The sequence below is a fragment of the Palaemon carinicauda genome, chromosome 7 (genome assembly GCF_036898095.1).
Source record: "Palaemon carinicauda isolate YSFRI2023 chromosome 7, ASM3689809v2, whole genome shotgun sequence".
Taxonomy (NCBI): domain Eukaryota; kingdom Metazoa; phylum Arthropoda; class Malacostraca; order Decapoda; family Palaemonidae; genus Palaemon; species Palaemon carinicauda.
In genome coordinates this window covers 80,402,360-80,422,676 of record NC_090731.1, presented here as the reverse complement: position 1 = coordinate 80,422,676, position 20,317 = coordinate 80,402,360, and the positions used below count along the sequence as shown (strand labels likewise).

Below are 20,317 nucleotides of genomic sequence, written 5' to 3'. Positions count from 1 at the left end.
AAAAAAACCCAGACAATAGCTAGGTTGAGTAAAATTTGGAAATCAAATCGCCTGAAATTACAAAAAGACTATAGTGAGACTGGTGTTACTCTATGGACATGAGTCAAGGTATGACAGTGAAACAATCTCAAATAGATTTAGTAGATTTGATAACAAAGCCCTCAGAAGGTTATTGGGAGTTATATGACAAGACATGATTAGAAATGAAACTATAAGAGATTACTTGAGAGCCATATGCGGATAAAATCATGATGAGGCGTAGATGGAGATGGTTTGAGCATGCTCATTGCACTCCCCAAGAGAGATTAGTTCACCAAACATTCAGCTGGGCTCGAAAAGGCACAAGAAGATTTGGAAGACCCAGACCTACATGGCTGACGAATATGAAGCACTAAGTACGAGATGATGAATGGAGATTGAAGAAAAAGTTCCAGATAGAGACGACTGGCGAAATCTAACTGAGGCCCTTTGCATCAATAGGCATAGGAGGAGATAATGTTGATGATGATCTATTTGATTTTTGTAATTGCAACATGGTGAAGTCCATGTATATTTGTGGATATCCTTGTGCTGAAAAAGAGTACCTCCAATGACAAGATTGTTTGCTGAACAGAAACTTCTGGGATCTCATCTACTACATTCTGCAGTTTTTCATAGTATTCATCTTTCCTTTCTTCCGGGGAATCATTTGTTAGTGCATGAGGGTACACTCGTTCTCATTATTTTACCTTGTTTCTCTTCCCCTTGTGTTGTTAAAGTTTTTATAGTTTATAGAGGAGATATTTATTTTAATGTTACTGTTTTTAATATTTTATTGTTCCCTGTTTCCTTTCCTCACTGGGCTATATTACCTGTTGGAGCTCCTGGGATTATGGCATCATGCTTTTCCAACTAGGGTTGTAGCTTAGCAAGTAATAATAATAATAATAATAATAATAATAATAATAATAATAATAATATTACACTGCTTTGATTTGAACTTTGCTTGTATCATTTTACTATTTACAGCTTTCCAATTGGATAATGCCTTTTCTGCTTTTGGAGTCATCCTAATTCCTACCCCTTCTCCGACAACTCTATCTTCTCTTCCTGAATATATATATATATATATATATATATATATATATATATATATATATATATATATATATATATATGTATATATATATATATAGCCTATATATATATATATATATATATATATATATATATATATATATATATATATATATATATATATACAGAAATGCCTCACAACACAAAATTAATTCATTCTGGAGTGGCTTTCGTAAAGTGATTTTTTCGTGTTGAGTCACATTTCCCATGCAAATTGCCTAATTTGTTCCAAACCCTACAAAACACTACATTAAATCTCATAATAAAGCTACAGAATAACTACAATGAAATACTGTACAGCCAAATACACTGAAACCATTCAATACACCTAAACTAATAGTTAATAACAGTAAATTAAGCAGTTACTACAACATAATATAATAATGAATGGAAAATAATACAATACATACAGTACAATACTGTACATATTCTAAATATACAGTTCCATATAAACTGTACTATTATAATTACCCCTATTATACACTAAAGCTACATTTTCTGTTGTCAGAACACATTTTCTTCAACTCTTTGAGATGGTTGACTATTTTATTCTCGGCCTGGCTGGCAAATCTCTTTTCCTAAAATGAAACATTTTCCGTAAAGTGAGTCATAAAAATTTTAGTATCTCGTTTTGCAGCTTGAAAATTTCATAAGCAGAGTCTTTCATGAAGCGAGATATGACTGTGTATACACATACATACATACACACATATATATATATATTATATATATATGTAGGTATATATAATATATACACATACATATATATATATATATATATATATATATATATATATATATATACATATCCACACACACACACACATATATATATATATATATATATATACAGTGGAACCTCTACATCCGATCGTATCTACATCCGAATTTTCCAACATCCGAAGTAAAATTCGAGCAAATTTTTGACTCTACACCCGAATTTTATTTCGACACACGAAGTAGCAATTTTCGTCGTACCGGTTGTATCCGAATTTTTCGACACGCGAAGTACAATTCGAACACGTTCCGACTCTACACCCGAATGTTTTTTTCGACACCCGAAGTAAACAATACTCGTACGCGTAGTCGGTGCTCATAGCGCCTGAAGTGTTTTTTATTTCCGCCGATAGAAGGCAGCACATCGACCTCGGAGGGACGCTCAATTAGCGCGGCTTGGGTCAGTCCTCTGTTCTCGTCGGCTTCGTGCGGTTGTGCTCTTTGCGTTGTGATATTAACTGTGAATTAATCGTGATTTTTTACGTGCATCCATTAACGATAATTTACGTAAATCATGGGTCCAAAAAGGCTTAGTTTTGCCAGTGGTAGTGGTAGTGGTGAGAAAAGGAAGAAGGAAATGCTTTCTATAGAAATTAAGCAGGAAATTATTGAAAAACATGAGCGTGGCATCCGCGTGAGTGAACTTGCTAAACAGTATGGCCGTAATATGTCGACGATCTCGACAATCCTTAAACAGAAGGAAGCTATTAAAGCAGTGAAACCTTCTAAGGGGATCACTATAATTTCCAAACGCCGTACCCCTATCATAGAAGAGATGGAACGACTTCTACTAGTGTGGATTAAGGATAGAGAGATCGTTGGCGACACCATCACCGAAACCGTTATCTGCGAGAAGGCGCACGCCATCTTTACGGACTTGAAGGAGGAGAGCTCTGTGGGTGATGCTGGGGAGAGTTCAACCGAGCCTTCCTTAGATGATTTCAAGGCATCTCGTGGCTGGTTCGAGAAATTTAAGAAACGGTCCGGGATTCATTCAGTTGTTCGCCACGGAGAGGCTGCTAGTGCGGACACAAAGGCTGCAACTGACTTTGTTAAGAAATTCGAAAATATCGTAAAGGAAGAAGGCTACGTAGAGCAGCAGGTGTTCAATTGTGATGAAACTGGGCTGTTTTGGAAGAAGATGCCGAGTCGAACCTACATCACTGCTGAAGAGAAGAAATTGCCTGGGCATAAGCCAATGAAGGATCGGTTGACTCTTGCTCTATGTGCCAACGCTAGCGGGGACTTTAAAGTTAAGCCCTTGCTTGTTTACCATTCAGAGAACCCTAGGGCCTTTAAAGCACACAACGTCGATAAGGATCAGCTTCATGTTTTCTGGCGATCCAACTCGAAGGCCTGGGTCACTAGGCAATTCTTTGTGCAATGGGTAAACCAAGTTTTCGGTCCTTCTGTGAAGAAGTATCTTCATGAGCAGAAATTGCCTTTAAAGTGCCTGCTATGCCTTGACAATGCATCCGCTCACCCCCCCGGACTTGAAGATGATATCTTCGATGAATTCAAGTTCATAAAGGTGCTGTATCTTCCACCAAATACCACCTCTATCCTCCAGCCCATGGACCAGCAAGTCATCTCTAATTTTAAGAAGCTGTACACCAAGCACTTATTCAAGCAGTGCTTTAATGTCACGCAAAGCACCAACTTAACTTTGCGTGAATTTTGGAGGGGCCACTTCAATATCGTGCACTGCTTAAAGATCATTGATCAGGCTTGGGTGGGATTAACTCGACGGACCCTCAATTCTGCATGGAAGAAGCTGTGGCCTGATGCAGTTTCTCCCCGAGATTTCGAGGGTTTTGACCCCGAACCTGATCCCGTGGTCGGTGCAGCGGAAGCCGTAGAGGAAATCGTCTCCCTTGGCAAGTCCATGGGTCTGGAGGTCGACGCAGATGACGTTACGGAACTCGTCGCCGAACATCACGACGAACTGACGACGGATGAGCTCAAGGAACTCCATGCTATGTCGGAGCACATGAGTGATGACGAGGAAGAGAGCGAGGAGGTAGAACATGTGTTAGGTTCAGCGCAAATAAAAGAGGTGTTAGGAAAATATCAAGACGTGGTCGACTTCATCGACAAATACCATCCAAAGAAATTGCAGGTTTGTCGTGTAGTTTCTCAATTCGATGATGTTTGCCTAACGCACTTTCGAAACATTCTGAAAAGCCGTACGAAGCAATTATCTATCGATGCTTTCTTTAAAAAAACTGCGAAGCGAACTCGTGATGAAGAGGATGTAAGTGAACCGAAGAAAACGGCAAAGAGTGAAGAGGAAGAAAGTGAAACACAGAAAACGGAAAAGAGTGAAGCAAAAGAAATTCAGTCAATTTTAAATGTAAGTGATAGTGATTAAAATTACGTAATCATCAGAAAGAAAAAAAGAAAATGTAAAAAAAATATAAAATATAAAAATAAAAAAAAAATAAGCTAAGTTATGTTAAAGTTCACTTAGTGTAAGTTAGAATAAGTTACGGTAGTGTTACGTTTATCGTAGTTAACCTCTCTACCTCCTCGCCGTCCGTCCGTCTCCTCTCTCCTCTCTGCGTAGCGAAGACGAACAACACCTGCGCTGGAGTTTCTAAGGTAAAGTGACGCTAAAAACCCGTTTCTTATTTATCATTTTTTGCTAATTCTTCTTATTTACATGTCTATTCTTCTTATTTACATGTCTATTATCTAATTTAGTGTTCATTATTCTCATGGGAAAATTATGTGTAGTAGTTTATTAAGAAGTTATCATAGGTTTTTGGGCTCAACCACGGATTAATCCTATTTCAATGTATTCTTATGGGAAAATTCGTTTCGACATCCGATCAATTTCTACATCCGAAGTTGGTTCTGGAACGGATTAAATTCGTATGTAGAGGTTCCACTGTATATATATATATATATATATATATATATATATATATATATATATATATATATATATAAATATGTATATATATATATATATATATATATATATATATATATATATATATATATATATATATATATATATATATATATATATACATATGTAGGTATATGTAATACACACACACACACAAACACACACACACACACACACACACATATATATATATATATATATATATATATATATATATATATATATATATATATATATATATATATATATATATATGTGTGTGTGTGTGGCCAAGTGGTTTAGTCACTGTCTATACAAGCTTGCCGACCGGGGTTCGATTCCCGGCCGGTCACAAGCTCTTGCCTTTGTGTGATTCCGCCTGGGGCTCTGATCCTGAGGTCGTTAAGAGAATTCAGACATTAATGTATCAAAAATATATATGGCTTATTTGAGTATATATATATATATATATATATATATATATATATATATATATATATACTGTATATTCATATATGTGTGTATGTATATATATATATATATATATATATATATATATATATATATATATATATATATATATATATATATATATATATATATATATATATATATATATATATATATATATATATATATATATATATATATACATATCATCGTCATCTCGTCCTACGCCTATTGACGCAAAGGGATTTGGTTAGATTTGGCCCGTCGTCACTGTCTTGAGCTTTTAATTCAATACTTCTCCATTCATTATCTCCTACTTTGCACTTTAGGCCTGGGTCTTCCAATTCTTCTAGTGCCTTGTGAAGCCCAACTGAACATTTGGTGAGCTAATCTCTCATGTGGAGTGCAAAGAGCATGCCCAAATCATCTCCATCTACCCCTCATCATGATCTCATCCACATATAGCACTCAAGCAATCTCTCTTATAGGTTCATTTCTAATCCTGTCCTGCCATTTAACTCCCAATATCCTTCTGAAGGCTTTATTCTCAAATCTACTAAATGTATTGGAGAATGTTCGATTGTCATACCCTGACTCATGTCCATAGAGTAATACTGATCTCATTAAACTGACGTATAGTTGATTTTTATATGCAATTTTAGGCGATTTGATTTCCAAATTTCACTTAACCTAGCCATTGTCTGATTTGCTTTTTTCAATCTTTCACTAAACTCTAATTCTAAACACCCTGTATCAGAGATCATAGTTCCTAAATACTTAAATGATTCTACCTCATTAATTCTTTCTCCTTCCAATGATGTTTCGTCTTCCATTGCATACTCCGTTCTCATCATCTCTGTCTTACTTCTATTTATCTTCAGCCCAACCTAGTGTTATATTTCATGCATTCTGGTAAGCAAGCATTGCTAATGCTGTGGTGTTCTGCTAATAAGGACAGCATCATCAACATACTCTAGGTCTGCTAAATTCCAATCACCAATCCAGTCCAATCGTTCTCCACCATCTCTGACTGTTCTACACATTATAAAGTCCATGAAGAGGATAAAAAACATAGATGACAACATAATCCCTTGGAGTACTGCGCTGTTCACTGGAAACTCGCTTGATAAGCCTCCACTAACATTAAATTTGCACTTGCTATGCTCATGAACACTTGCTATGCTCATGAACACTTACTATGCTCATGAACACTTGCTATATATATATATATATATATATATATATATATATATAATATATAAATAAATATATATATATATATATATATATACATATATATATATATATATATATATATATATATATATATATATATATATACATACATATATATTTACACACACAAATATATATATATATATATATATATATATATATATATATATATATATATATATATATATATATATATATAGTATATATATACATTTATATATATATATATATATATATATATATGTATATAGATATATATATATATATATATATATATATATATATATATATATATATATATATATATATATATATATATATATATATATATACATATATATATATATATATATATATATATATATATATATACATGCATATAAATACACACAAACATATATATAAATATATATATATATATATATATATATATATATATATATATATATATATACATATATATATATATATATATATATTTGGTCTCAAGCCATGTCGTCCTGATGGAAGTTCCCTTCAGCTACTTCCTACTGTGTAATATTTCTGCGAGTGATATTACAAGAGAATTACCGTCAAGTGTCATGGGGTTCCAACCCCCGGAACGACTATCCGTTAATATTGTATATAATTAGGGAAGTATCCTAAGATAACCATAGATATCTGCACCCCCAGTAGACTTTATCTGGTCTTATTCACTACGGGGAAGGATAAGTGAGAAGCCGTTACATATCCTATCACCTTTCGGTGGTCCCATACGTCTCTGGCGCTTCATTTCCATTGTTCGCAGCTTCACGCTACTGTTCTATTGTTTGTTGTGCGCTCTTTATAAGTTTATTTTGAAGATTTTATTCGTATGATGGCTTCTTCTTCTTCGTCTAAGTTGAGTACCTACTCCTCTTTGCAGTTTGATTTAGCTTTAAATGATTTGGATCCCAAAGGGGAAAATTATTTAGCTTTTTCGATTGAGGAAGCCTGAACGCATCGAGTCCAACTAGCTTGGGCGTCGGGTTTCCTACCCTATCAACTTTATTTTCGTGTTTACTTGTTTTATAGTGTAAGATTCACGTTAGCTAGTAGTTTTTTAGCATTGCAATGCTTTGGGCTCTATTGTAAGTTTGCATTTACATTGCATTTTTGTAATTTATGTTTTTTGTGAGTGTGTGTCAGTTTCGGTTAGCCTAGCCTAGAGATGGTTACTTTTCAGTTGAAGATGGACTTGCCGATGTCGTTTTGGTCTATAGTTCCGGACTAGTCGACAGTGGTTTTTTCCCCTCGAGGATGTTTTCCCGTTATACAAGCTTTATGAGTTTTTTGATCCACTTGTTGGCAATTTCTCGGTATTTTGACCGGTTAGGCTCTTGACCATCGTGCTACAAGCATCCAAGAACTTCAGGGCTAGGTATGGGCAGTTTTTAGAGCTCCCCTTTACGGAGGGTGAGCTCATTTATTTGACTATAAGCCAGTTCGTTGGCTTTCTGTACTGCCATTTCCTTTAGCCCCTGGGATTTTTTTTATTTTTTAGACTTGTCGCATTCAGGCCTAGCCTATCCTTCGACGGCGTCTCATTGGTCCGCCATGCTACATTCGTTTGAGATTTCTCTTGCTGGGTTCTGGCAGTTCTTTCGAGTTCCCCTTTGCGATGGGTGAGCTCAAAATGTCGATGCACTGACTCTAGTGTTCTGCCGTTTCCTAGCGTCTGGGATTTTTAGATCGAATTGCATTTGACTTTGTTATTTACTTTAGATTTTGGGCATACTACTCCATGTCGTTACCTCGCCCTGTGGTTGGTCTTCCCGATACTGACATCGACCTTAGAATTATTTTCATGATGCTGTGTTTTTGCAATTGTTCTTTGAGAGGCCTAGTTCTTTCGGGGTTCTGGCCCTCAGGAGTCATCAGCATACCTCTCTAAATGGAGTGAGTTGTTAGACTGACGGCAGTACTGGTACTTACGGCTTTGTCGTCTCCTACAGCATTCCTAATCTTAGGCATGTAATAGTGATACGTCGCTATTTACGGCGGTGTCGCCTCTAACGTCAAAGCCTCCTTATACAGCATTACGTTTCTGCGGAAATTATTGCCATTTGACCTTGCCGCCATACTTACCGACACTGTCGTTACTGGCGGCAGGCCTAGCCCCTTAATAGGGGAATGTTTTTTTATGCCTCTGCTTTGGGAAGAGCTCTGGGTTGACGAGAATGCCGCTACCTAATTGTGCCGTTACTACCGGCAATATTTGTATCTTTATGGCATATGTTTCTTCCTTCCTTTTGAGACCGCCTTCTATAAGGTGGGTGCTCTACTATCTGCTGATGAGTACAATTCCAGATTAACATAAAGACCTTTTTTGGGCTCGAGCCATGTCGTCCTGATGGAAGTTCCGTCTGGCAACTTTCTACAGTATAATATTTCTGCGATTGATATTACAAGAGAATTACCGTCAGGTATCATGGGGTTCCAACACCAGGAAACGACTATCCAAAGATATCGTGTATAATCAGGGTTGTATCCTAAGATAACCATAGATATCTGCACCCCAAACAGACCTTACCCAGTCTAATCCACTAAGGGGTAGGATAAGTAAGGAGCCGTTACACAACCTATCACCTTCCAGTGCTCCTATACGATCCCGCTTCACCATTCCTTTTTACGCAGCTGGTGGCTACAGTGCGGTTGATTTTTGTGGGCGCTTTTTTCACTGTTTTTGAAGATTTGTTTTGTGTTATGGCTTCCTCTTCTTTGTCAAAGTTGAGTATCTACCTCTCTTTGTCTTTGTTTATGCTAATTTTATTTTAGCTTCCTTCGGGGACTTATTTATTAGCATTTGGATAGAGGAAGCCTGAGCGCTCTGAGTCCTGCTAGCATAGCATCAGGCTTCGTCCCTGATTGCCTCTTATTTTTCATGTTTACTTTTCATTTGGGTAAGTTTTACGTTAGCTAGTTTATGTTTAGCATTACGATGCCAAGGACTCAATTTCATATATCTTTTCATTGCATTTTATTATTTTAGTCATTTTGATGAGTTTGTATCAGTTTCGGCTAGCCTAGCCTAGAGTCGGTAAGTTTTTTTGGAGACGGACTCGCAGTTTTAGTTTTTGGTTTTGAGTTACAGTTTCGTTGGCAGTGGTTACTTCCCTTGGGAAGATTTTTACTCAGTTATACTAGTTTCTGAGTTTTTTGGACCCACTTGTTAGTGTTTCTCGGTTCTCCGAACTTTTTGGCTCTTGGCCATCATGCTACAAACGGAGTCTCTCAGGGCTAGAAAGGCACAGTTTTGGAGATCCCCTTTGCGAAGGGTGAGCTTGTGGCGGGATGTCAACAAAAACAACCCCCACACCCTTAATCACTCTACTTCCAAAATATCCCACAATACAAACTTTCCCCTTACTTTACTTTAAACTGGACTGTTGCTCGAAGGGAAAAACAAACAAAACATAACCTTAAAACTATATTTACTGCAACAAAAAAAAACAAAAATCACACATCATTAAACAAACTTAACACAAAAACAGACAGAAATAGCACTTTTATATTTATATATTATAGCTGTGTGTGTGGGTACACAGAACTCACCAATAATCGAAAAAAAAAATAGTATCCTTTACATAAACCCAACACCGTCAGTCCACATACAGTACCGAAAAACACTTACCCACACACAGTACCGAAAAACACTTACCCACACACAGTACCAAAAAACACTTACTCACACACAGTACCGAAAAACACTTACCCACACACTAAAATAAATAACTTAATATTAAACCCAATCGTATACCACAACCCAGAAATAAATCACATCTAACACCAACATAAGCGAGAACGCCAAAATATTAAATATATAAGTTGTGTGGTAACCGTAGTCCACAGACTCCACACACTGGCAACAATCCTTGTAGCCAATTGCCACAACTTCCAGGCAAACAATAACTAGAGTCAATTCGACTGTCCATTCACATTATCGGTGTTCATCATCATTATGTCATCATCATCATCATCATCATCATCATAAGGAATAAATCTATTTCCAGCCGGGTCGTCAACGCTCAAATTCTCTATTTATATAAATATCCGCAGTCTAACTATGTTCATTGTACGGTCCAGGTCGTCATCATCAAGCTATTCATACAAAGCACACGGCTGGCAAACACCACCTTCCAGGCCAAACTAAACCTCCAAGGAGTCTAAAGGAGCCTAAAGGAGGAATTACGGCCTGCAATAAAAAAGAAAAAAAAAACGCTTACGAAAACTCCTAACTAACTAAACTATCGTACTATAATCAAAGATAAATAATAAACTTTCTATCACTCATGAACGCGCCTAACAAAAATGAATAAAAACAGTACTTACTCCGAATATAAAAAAAACACTAAACAGCCGGCTTCCGAAGAACAAAAAAAATGACAACCGACTCCTTCCACAGTCCGAGATCCAATGCTTTCGCCCAAGACATTCATCACCACCCTATCCTAGCTAAAAAATGTAAACAAACAACCTCAAATATACCAACAATCTTTCCAACTTCAAACAATCATTCGCTAATTACCCTTTTTCTTCGGCGCGCACCGCGGACACACAAAAAACGCACACACAAACGCACATACACACATTCTCTCGCGCACGCGCGATCTAACAAAACTAAAGCACATGAAATTCTCTCTCTCTCTCTCTGACAAAACTAAAGCAAATAAACACTTTCTTTCTTTCTCTCTCTCTCTCTCTCTCTCTCTCTCTCTCTCTCTCTCTCTCTCTCTCTCTCTCTCACAAAACTAAGCAAATAAACACTTTCTCTCTCTTGCGGTTTGACAAAACTTAAGTAAATAAACACTCACCCACTCACTCACACACACTCTCTCTCTCTCTCTCTCTCTCTCTCTAATGACAAAGCTAAAGCAAATAAAATATCTCGATTTAACAATACTACAACAACTCTCTCTCTCTCTCTCTAATGACAAAGCTAAAGCAAATAAAATATCTCGATTTAACAATACTACAACAACTCTCTCTCTCTCTCTCTCTCTCTCTCTCTCTCTCTCTCTCTCTCTCTCTCTCTCTCTCGATTTGGCAAAACAAAAAAAATTTAATTAGAATAAAATTAATCCTCCACATTCCTCCCCCCTTACTTTGCCAAATCCTCACACAACACTTACCTATTTTCTCATTACCCAGTCGCAATCAGGAACAGGGCCTCGGCTTCGGGTAACTGGGCCTTCATATACCTGCACTCTCTCATTCACTTCTTCCATGTCGTTTTCATTCAACGTACTATTACTATTCCCGTCTATGTTCTGCTCGTCTAAGATATCATTCACTATTTCATCTACCTCAGTTTCATCTGGCCCGAAAATCCCACTAATTTCTGTCAACAATTCATCCATTACATCTAAACCATTTTCTACTTTAACAAAAGAATCATTCATACTGCTTATCATTCTCCTATCTTTCATTCTCGTGTCCGTCATACGTTCTCTTGCCTCATCTAACGAAAAACCACACACACTATAAGTATCATTCATACTCATCCAAGTTTCATCTGTATTAATACATTTATCTTCCATACTCACCTGTACATTTACACCCTTGTCCTGCTTATTCTGATTCCCGCCTACAACTACAAAATTTTCCCGTCTTTTACCCCCAGTAAAATTCTCAGACTTCTTTTTCTTTCCATACTCTACTAACACCAATTGCTTATCTTCTAAACCTAATGCCTCACACATACTCGGTTCATACTTGTTCGTTTTCAGCCATTTATTCATACCATTCTCCTGAATATATCTTGGTACCTCCTTCCATTTCCGCAACTGATTGTGGTGTGCCCTAACCTTTTCCACACTACCATCCACACTTACTTTACCTAAAACATAACTCAACCCACTAGAACCAACATCTAACACCTCACATGGACCTTCAAACTTATCACGTACCTTATTGACATTCATTCTTCCTTTTTCAATTACTTCTTTTAACACTTTCTCTCCCACTTTGTAGCTTTCAAATCTCTCATTTGCTTTCTTCCAAACATCTCTATCATTCTCGGACACACTCAATCTCGGTCTTACTATCTTTTCAAAATTCAACACAAACTTACACGGAGACATACCAGTACTCTTGTGCACCGTCGCATTATACGCCCACAACGCACGCCCAACATATAAATCCCAATCATTATCACATGTACTCATCATCCGCAAAATTTCTGTTAAGGTTCTTACAGTCCTTTCAGCCAAACCATTCGCACTTGGCATATACGGAGTCGAATACACATGTTCAATGCCCCATTCTCTCAACATCTGCTCAAACTCCCATCCAACAAACTCCGGACCATTGTCACTTAACATTTTCGCAGGCTTACACACACTCATCGGCAACATCACTTGACTTACCATTCTCGCTACAGTCTCACTTCTTTTATTCTTGATGGGTACTGCATATGCAAACTTGCTCATATGATCGACCATGACAATCATTCCCACATGTCTTCTCGCAGTCACAGGCAACGAAACACAATCAATCACAAACATCTCAAATGGCTCTTTCATACGTAACCTCAGAACAGGGGGACTTGCATGCATGCTCTGATACTTCCCCTTCTGACAATCCTCACAAGTGGTCGCTACATCCCTACAAATTTGACTCAACCTAGGCGTAAACAACCTCTCTCGCATGCATTCCCACAATTTATTCTTCCACGTATGCCCATACCTGTCATGCACTACCATACACATACTTACAGCTGCATGCATTGGAAATACAGGAACATATATATCTTCATCCATTCCCCTATGCAAAAAATACACAATATTCTTACAAACAATAAATCTTTTAACAACTTTCTTATACGCTTCCAAATCACACGGCCATTCTTCCACCCTAATACCATTTAAAATACATTCACGTAACCTATTTATCTCTAAACATTCACCTTGCATTTCTTCCACCTCTTCTTTGCTCAACAAATCATCTTCACTTTTTGCAATATCAATCATGCCAACAAAATTCGCCATGAATACACTATTATCCTCAATTACTATTAACTTACAGCCATTCTTTGAAAGCAAACCCTTACCAACATCAACTGACACATGGTGCAACCTCAAAAAATCTATTCCCATCAAAAAACAACTAGGCATTTCATTCTCTCCCATTACAATAAAATTATGTTCAACTTCCATACTCCCTAGTTTCACCTTCAACCTCACTTCTTCCCAAACAAGTAAACTTCCCTGACCTATTCCATGAATTCTCACACTCGTACACTGTCTTTTCACTTCCCAATTGTACCTCTCAATTTCCCTGATAACTGACTCATTTACTAATGACACCTGAACACCCGTATCAATTAAACTACAATATTCATTCTCATTTATATTCACATATGTCATCATACTTCCTTTTACACCATGCATGCATACATTTACTCTCCTTTCAATTCTGTCGCTCACTTCACCAATATGTTCATCATCATATTCACTGTCCTCTATACAGTCATATCTTAGGTTAAGGTCACTTGCACCATTATCCTTCTCGCTCAACAATTTGCAACATTCCTCCTTACATTGAATCCTCAAAATATATTCCCTATCATTCTCCTTACATGCCCGATATTCCATCGGTCGATTCCATCCAAAATACAAATACACAGTTACACCATACAACATACTTACCACCATTAATATCTTTGATAATAATTCCCCTTCTAGTACACTACTCTCCTCCTCATATACCATTTCTTTTGACACTTCATTCATCACCCTTCTTTTAAGCTCGCTTACGCTACCTGGTATTTCCGTATCTAACCCTTCTTGTATTAACTTACTTAAACCCATTAGGATACACTTATACACCATATCTTCCCCTTCACAACTCTGCTCCACAACTAAACCTTCAGGCAACCTTTCAGAATTCTGATTACTCTCTTTATCTTCCATCCTCCCATGCATCCTCGACATCGCATCCGCTATCACATTCTTATTTCCCGGTACATATTCTAACCTAAAATCAAATTCATTCAAATTCTCTATGGTCCTAGCAACCCTTGCATTTACACACTCTTTCCTTATCATATACACTAGGGGCTGATGGTCAGTACGCACAATGAATTTTACACCATACAAAAATACTTTCAATGCTTTCACACAAAATCGTATTGCAGCCAATTCCCTGTCAATCGTCGAATACTTCCGCTCAGCTTTATTAAATGCTTTACTAACATACGCTATTACTCTCAATTGCTCTTCTCCATTTACTCTCTGCATTTGAACCAAACAACCACCCATACTAACCCCACTCGCATCCGTATACAACTCTAGCATATTCGCATTTTCACTGTAGTCTGGAAATGCCAAAGTGACGTCTTTCGCTGCCTCTTCCTTCAACCTTTCAAACGCTTCTATCATCCGATCATCCCATTTTAATTTTGTACTATTCCTTTTACCCGTCCATTCATTCAAAGGCTTCCCTATACCTGAACAATCTCTAACAAACTTGCGACCAAACTCAACCAAACCAAGAAAACCTCGCAACTCACGCACAGTCCGGGGACGTGGAAATTCTCGCACCTTATTCACAAACTTGTCACTCTTCCTTATACCAGATTCACCCACTACATGCCCAAGAAATTCCACCTCCCTGGACAACCATGTACACTTCTCAAGCTTAATTTTCACACCAACTTCAATTAACCGCATCAACACTGCCTCAAGCAACCGCATATGTTCCTCAACAGTCTCGCTCGCAATCAGAATATCATCTATAAAAACAGTCCCCTTCTGTCGATCGAAACCAGCCAATACAACATTCATCGCTCTTTGGAAGGCAGCAGGCGCATTAGCAAGACCAAAACTCAACCTTTTAAATTGAAAGTGACAATTCGTACTTGAAAATGCGGTAATGGGCCTGCTCCCCTCTGCCAGAGGCATCTAGTAATAGCCCCTCACCAAATCTAATTTAGTAAAAACTTTCATTCCATGCATCTTATAAACACAATCAGACACCACATTCATTGGAAAACGTTCTTTAACAGTCACCTCATTCACCTTCCTATAATCAATACACATGCGTAAACTTCCATCAGGCTTTCGTACAGGGACAATAGGGCTATTCCAGGCACTCTCACTCCTTTCTATTACACCCATACGCTCTAATTCCTGACACTGCTCCTCTATCTCCTTGGCAATAGGCGGAGAAAAATGCCTGGGACGCTGATATATGGGGGTATCATCACTGAGAACTATTTTAAATTCTGGCAGGTCTGACCCCCCACAATCATCGTCACCTAGACTCATAACTCTCCGCTTATCCCATAACATCTTAAGCAATCGTTCCCTTTCGACCTCACTTATACTCTCATCTAACTTAATTCTTCCTTTCAACGTATCGTAATCCCAATCGTCATCGTTCTTTACCTTACCAGCCATTACCTGTCTCGCCTTAACATATCTTCCATTCTCTACATTAATCAGTGTATACATACATCCCATGCAATCGCCCTCACGTATACCACGTACTCTCTTCCTCCTAACACTCGGCAACAACCTTACATACACTTTGGGTTCCTGCATATTCATAACACCATCATATATATACGCACTCGTTTTCACCAAATTACCTGCTTCCAAACCTTCCACTAAATATTCATCCTTGTCACTATTTGAAATTCCCAGACTGCTCGGCCATGCAACTTTTACACTAATAACCTCACCTTTCTTACCCGATAACTTTACACTTTCCCTTGCTACCAACGGCACTCCCTTCCACACCTTCGTATTCACTCTGCCGTCTTCCTTTAAATAAAATTCCCCACAAATATTACCTCTAACCTTTATTTCTATCATATTCACACTTGGATGTACAATCATACCACATTTTTTCAGAAATTTATACCCAAGCAGTACGTCATATTTCTCATTCGCTCCCTCAACCACGTAAAAATCATTATCCTCCATCATCAGCCCCCCAATCATAACATTTTCCCGCAACTTTCCTTGCACAGGCATACGCAAATTACCAATATCTTTTACTTCACCCTTACATCCCTTAAATTCACAAACCTCTTTTACCTTATCATATGCATTCCTAAACATTAAATTGACACCACAACCAGTATCAATCAAACCAACCAACTCTACACCATTAAAAATCATTTTCACACTCATGCAATCATGTGCTCTTTCTCCCATCACATCTTCATGCAATAAACCCTCACGAACATGCATCACATTCACTCCCCACACACACGAGGACTCACCCAGCTGAACCCTCTGATTAATTAGTTTCCCGAACATCCTGGCTGACTTGATCCCTTCTTTCTACAAACCCTAGCTACATGCCCATCTGCACCACATTCAGTACACTTACCCCGCGGCTCCTTGCACATTCTAGCATAATGACCATCCTTACCACAATTACCACAAATTACATTGATACGATTATTACGGCATCCACTCGCTATGTGTCCAGTCATACCACACCGATAACACTTAACCACTTTCTCTTTCTTACAGTCGCTAATACGATGCCCTGTCTCTCCACACCCGAAACATGCTCCTAATGCCCATCTACACTCGTTCTTTTTATGTCCTACCTTCCCACACCTATAACACCTCTCTTCACGGATACCACTACCTAACCTAACTTGCTGCGTACTAGCACTTCTATCTCTCCAAACTTGATTTCCCTGTCTAAACCCGTCATTTCTCATGGGTATTCCTACATTACTCACCCTAACACTTCTATCTATTACACTATCAGCTGCCCTCATTGGCCCTCTCATAACAGCATCTCTAAAACTACCAAATTCTGGCACACTTTCCTCCATTCCAGTTCTTACACTCACAGATTTACTTTCTTTCATACACCTATCCAACTTGTAATCCTCAACTATCTCTAAAATATCATCCCAAGTCAATCTCTCTCTAGTCCATCTCATTTTCTCCTTCCGTTTCAAATGAATAAACTCACACACACTCTCTGGTACTGTACCCAAAAACTTCTTCATTAGTTCCTTATTTTCATTTATTCCTTCGTCCCCATACTTCTTCCTAGCCAATGTTTCTAATCGACATACATACATCAAGATTGCTTCACCCATCTTCATTCGTGCTTCATCAAAATCATTTTTTCGCTTATACCTAACACTACCTTTCATACGTTTTACCTGTTCAATTATCCTCTTCTTTACACTTTCATACTCAACCTCTCCTACACTCATTATCACCCCATACATCGTCAACAAATATCCTGACAAAAATTCTCCCAACTCCCTAGCCCAAACTCTCTTACTATCCCCATACTTAGCCTGACAAAACTTTTCATATTCCCTAAAGAAGTCATATACATCCCTACTGCTATGTTCATTAAACCTTTCACACCTAGGTACCTCTCTCATAAACACTGTCTTACAAACTTCCTCTACTTCATTCTCACTACTATCTTCACTGTCTACTCCCTTCTTGTTGCCTTCTTCTTCATTTGAATACAATGAATCTAGTTCTACACTCAAAGTCCTATCTTTAACTATTCCCTTCTTACCCTTTTTCTTACTTACCACCTTCACCCAATCATGATCATCCTCACTCACACCCTGTCCTTTCTTCTTTTCTTTCTTCACATTATCTTTACCTTTCTTCTCCTTCTTCCTATCACCCTTCGTTCCAATCTTACTATGTCTAGGCCCTTTACTTTCAATATCACTATCACTACCGTCCCCATTATCACTTACCCTATCCTCTTCCACATTCAACCCGTTACCAGAAGCAGAAGCCACTCCTCCGACTGCACCTTCACCTATAACAGTTTTCATCATCCCCATTACTTGCCCTATCATAGCTTCCATTCGTTTCTCATTTTCTTGCATCCTCATCTCAACACCCTCTTCCACTCTCTCTACAGTTCCCTGAAGTTCCCTAAGTTTCCTTTGCATCTCCTCATTCTCACTACTTAACCTCGCATTCTCCAACAACAACCTCTCCTCTCGCTCATTAGACAACCGCAATTCCTCCTTTAAAATACGCAACTGTTCTTCCATTATCTCCATTTCAATACCATTAATATTTTAAGTAATTCCCAAACCTATTTACCCTTGTCCAACAGTCCAGTTTCAATCCCACCTTCAACAGTTGTCCCTGTTCGGGCGCCAAATTTATGTGGCGGGATGTCAACAAAAACAACCCCCACACCCTTAATCACTCTACTTCCAAAATATCCCACAATACAAACTTTCCCCTTACTTTACTTCAAACTGGACTGTTGCTCGAAGGGAAAAACAAACAAAACATAACCTTAAAACTATATTTACTGCAACAAAAAAAAACAAAAATCACACATCATTAAACAAACTTAACACAAAAACAGACAGAAATAGCACTTTTATATTTATATATTATAGCTGTGTGTGTGGGTACACAGAACTCACCAATAATCGAAAAAAAAAATAGTATCCTTTACATAAACCCAACACCGTCAGTCCACATACAGTACCGAAAAACACTTACCCACACACAGTACCGAAAAACACTTACCCACACACAGTACCAAAAAACACTTACTCACACACAGTACCGAAAAACACTTACCCACACACTAAAATAAATAACTTAATATTAAACCCAATCGTATACCACAACCCAGAAATAAATCACATCTAACACCAACATAAGCGAGAACGCCAAAATATTAAATATATAAGTTGTGTGGTAACCGTAGTCCACAGACTCCACACACTGGCAACAATCCTTGTAGCCAATTGCCACAACTTCCAGGCAAACAATAACTAGAGTCAATTCGACTGTCCATTCACATTATCGGTGTTCATCATCATTATGTCATCATCATCATCATCATCATCATCATAAGGAATAAATCTATTTCCAGCCGGGTCGTCAACGCTCAAATTCTCTATTTATATAAATATCCGCAGTCTAACTATGTTCATTGTACGGTCCAGGTCGTCATCATCAAGCTATTCATACAAAGCACACGGCTGGCAAACACCACCTTCCAGGCCAAACTAAACCTCCAAGGAGTCTAAAGGAGCCTAAAGGAGGAATTACGGCCTGCAATAAAAAAGAAAAAAAAAAGCTTACGAAAACTCCTAACTAACTAAACTATCGTACTATAATCAAAGATAAATAATAAACTTTCTATCACTCATGAACGCGCCTAACAAAAATGAATAAAAACAGTACTTACTCCGAATATAAAAAAAACACTAAACAGCCGGCTTCCGAAGAACAAAAAAAATGACAACCGACTCCTTCCACAGTCCGAGATCCAATGCTTTCGCCCAAGACATTCATCACCACCCTATCCTAGCTAAAAAATGTAAACAAACAACCTCAAATATACCAACAATCTTTCCAACTTCAAACAATCATTCGCTAATTACCCTTTTTCTTCGGCGCGCACCGCGGACACACAAAAAACGCACACACAAACGCACATACACACATTCTCTCGCGCACGCGCGATCTAACAAAACTAAAGCACATGAAATTCTCTCTCTCTCTCTCTCTCTCTCTCTGACAAAACTAAAGCAAATAAACACTTTCTTTCTTTCTCTCTCTCTCTCTCTCTCTCTCTCTCTCTCTCTCTCTCTCTCTCTCTCTCTCTCTCTCTCTCACACACAAAACTAAGCAAATAAACACTTTCTCTCTCTTGCGGTTTGACAAAACTTAAGTAAATAAACACTCACTCACTCACTCACACACTCTCTCTCTCTCTCTCTCTCTCTCTCTCTCTCTCTCTCTCTCTCTCTCTCTCTCTCTCTCTCTAATGACAAAGCTAAAGCAAATAAAATATCTCGATTTAACAATACTACAACAACTCTCTCTCTCTCTCTCTCTC

The 20,317-nt window shown here is 37.9% G+C and overlaps 1 protein-coding gene across 1 annotated transcript in view; it reads right to left on the bottom strand.

The window, feature by feature from the left end:
- mrn (general transcription factor IIH subunit 4 marionette) overlaps positions 1-20,317 on the bottom strand; it is a 452,216-nt gene that overhangs the window by 106,893 nt on the left and 325,006 nt on the right. The gene's annotated exons all lie outside the window — the stretch shown is intronic.